The sequence below is a fragment of the Arachis ipaensis genome, chromosome B06 (genome assembly GCF_000816755.2).
Source record: "Arachis ipaensis cultivar K30076 chromosome B06, Araip1.1, whole genome shotgun sequence".
Taxonomy (NCBI): Eukaryota; Viridiplantae; Streptophyta; class Magnoliopsida; order Fabales; family Fabaceae; genus Arachis; species Arachis ipaensis.
The window spans coordinates 108,434,416-108,437,282 of record NC_029790.2 but is presented as its reverse complement, the minus strand read 5'-3'; positions in this window follow the sequence as shown (position 1 = coordinate 108,437,282).

Sequence of the window (2,867 nt, the reverse complement as noted above, 5' to 3'; positions counted from 1 at the left end):
TTATCTAAATCTCATAACCATTTGAATCTACCTGACTAAGATTTACAAGATGACCATAGCTTGCTTCAAGTCGACAATCTCCATGGGATCGACCTTACTCACGTAAGGTATTACTTGGACGACCCAGTGCACTTGCTGGTTAGTTGTTCGGAGTTGTGAAAAGTGTGATCACGATTTCGTGCACCACTGATCTTAAAACCAAGACCACTCGAACCAGCCACGAAGATAGCCCCCACAAGGACTAAGATCCGTTCACAAAGGAGATCATGAAAGCTAAAGTTTCGAAGGACTTCAAAGCCCCCGACATGACCCTGTATGATGGTACATCCAATCCAAGACATTATCTTAGCAATTTCAGAAGTCGGATATACCTTACAGATGCTACAGATGCAATCCGTTGTAAAACTTTCCTGACCACTTTGACCAAGACGGCAATAAAGTGGTTCGACAGTTTGCCGCCAAGGTCAATAGCAAGCTTCGATGACCTCACCAAGAAATTTCTAGCTAGATTCTCCATCCAGAAAGACAAAGCCAAGCATGCTCTAAGCCTGCTAGGGATTAAGTAAGGAGATCGGGAAAGCCTCCGCAATTACATGGAAAGATTCAACAAAGCATGTCTGGACATACAAAGTCTGCCGACAGAAACAGCCATCATGGGTCTCATCAACGGCCTACGAGAAGGACCCTTTAGCCACTCCATATCCAAAAAGCACCCAACATCTCTGAACGAGGTACAAAACCAGGCAGAAAAGTATATTAATATAGAGGAGAACTCTCGATTAGGAGAAACCTCAAAATCCGGATTCTCCTACCCACCTCGGGACAAGGATAAAGAGTCTAGAAAAAAAGAAGACCAGCCTATTGAAAAACCTAGAAAATACCACAACTACACTCCCCTCAGGGTGTCCCTTGTGGATGTCTACAGAGAAATATGCAACACTGAGAAGATCCCACCCCCTCGTCCGATCAAGCATAAAAGAGGAGGAAGTCGGACAAGGTATTGTGAATACCACCGAGTCTACGGGCACCCTACCAACGAGTGTTACGATCTAAAGAACATCATAGAAAAGCTAGCCCGGGAAGGAAGACTAGACAGATTCCTGGCCAACAAAGCAGATGAACCAAAGTAGAGAAGAAGGGATGAAGAGATCGAACGAGCTAAACGTCCCCCTCACACCCCTGAGAGGCATGTTCACATGATAAATGGAGGATTCGCAGGAGGAGGGATCTCTAAGTCGTCGCGCAAAAGACACCTTAAGGAGGTGTACCATGTCAGAGGAAGGGACAGGTCGGTCGACCTCCCCACTATTACCTTCACTCAAGAAGACACCGCGGGCATCATCCCAGGACATGATGACTCCGTGGTTGTCACCATAATACTTGCCAATTCCAACCTCCACCAAACACTAGTCGACCAAGGAAGCTCTGCGGATATACTGTTCAAATCCGCCATCGACAAGCTCGGCTTACAAGAAAAAGAACTCAGAACATATCCAAATAGCCTATTCGGGCTAGGAGACTCCCCAATTCAGCTGTTAGGGTACATCCCACTACACACAACCTTTGGGAAAGGAACTCGGTCTAGGAAGTTAAGCATGGACTACATTGTAGTCGACCTGAGCTGAGCCTACAATGCCCTAATAGGCTGGACAACACTAAACTAGCTCGTCGCCGTGGTCTCCACTCCACACCTATGTATGAAGTTCCCTACTCCGGAAGGGATCGCTACTGTAAAGGGAGACCAAAAACTCGCGCGACGCTGTTATAATGAAAGTCTGAATCTTAAAGGTGACCCCAGAGGAAAGGAAACCAATACTATAGAACTCGGGGGAATTCGAGCTCGCGAAGAACTCCGCCCTCAGCCAGAAGGTGAAACCAAAGAAATCCAAATATGAGACACTCAAGATAAAACAACAAGTATAGGGGCAAATTTAAAAGGAGACCTAAAGGAACTACTAATAAAGCTCCTAAAGGATAACTTCGACCTCTTTGCATGGAAGGCCGCAGACATGCCCGGTATTGATCTCGGACTAATGTGCCATAAGTTAACCGTATATCCAGGGTCTCGGCCAGTACAACAGAAACATAGGAAACACGGCCCAGAAAGGTCGCAAGCTGTAGAGGAGCAGGTACAGGCCTTGCTGGAGGCAGGGTTCATAAGGGAGGTAATGTACCCATTATGGCTAGCCAATGTGATATTTGTCAAAAAGTCAGATGGGAAGTGGCGGATGTGCGCTGATTATATCGACCTCAACAAAGCCTGCCCAAAAGATCCTTACCCACTCCCGAACATAGACATACTAGTTGATGCCTCGTCAGGCTATCAGTACCTCTCCTTCATGGATGCTTACTCGGAATACAATCAAATCCCAATGTATCAACCCGACCAGGAGAAAACATCATTCTTAACCCCAAAAGCAAACTACTGCTATATAGTCATGCCTTTCGGACTCAAGAACGCAGGGGCTACCTACCAAAGACTGATGAACAAAGTCTTTGCCAATCACATTGGGAAGCTAATGAAAGTTTACGTCGATGACATACTGGTAAAGACACAAAGCGAGGAAATGTTGCTAGCCGACTTCACTGAAGTGTTCGATACCATAAGAAAGCATGGGATGTGACTTAATCCCACAAAATGCACTTTTGCAATAGAAGCTGGCAAATTCTTGGGCTTCATGCTCACCCAAAGAGGAATCGAAGCAAACCCAGATAAGTGCCAGGCCATACTTCGCATGAAAAGTCCGAGCCGTGCAAAGAAGTCCAGCAGCTCAATGGAAGACTAGCAGCTCTGTCTAGGTTCCTAGCTGGATCAGCCTTAAGATCTCTCCCTTTCTGGGCAACATTAAGAAGGGGAAAGAGGTTCG